Genomic DNA, 260 nt, shown 5'->3' with positions numbered 1-260 from the left:
GCGAGCGGGGTGTCGGACGGGGGGCTCGCAGTTGCAAATATGGCAATCGTAATGGAAGGAGACTTCCATCTTGCGCTTTAGTGTCTACCCGGAGATAGATTAACCGTGTGCAACCGCGGCTATGCCTGGCTGCCGCCCCCACCGTCCCCGGCGCGGCCCGCACAAAAGTATAATATGTACTATCGTCTGTCCTTTGCTCGCCGAGGAAAACCTTCCCATACCCCTCCACGTTGTTCCGGTACCCCACTCCCGGGGACGGC

Source organism: Bombus impatiens, unplaced genomic scaffold (assembly GCF_000188095.3).
Source record: "Bombus impatiens unplaced genomic scaffold, BIMP_2.2 scf_1080, whole genome shotgun sequence".
NCBI lineage: Eukaryota > Metazoa > Arthropoda > Insecta > Hymenoptera > Apidae > Bombus > Bombus impatiens.
Note: the sequence above shows the minus strand (reverse complement) of the source record.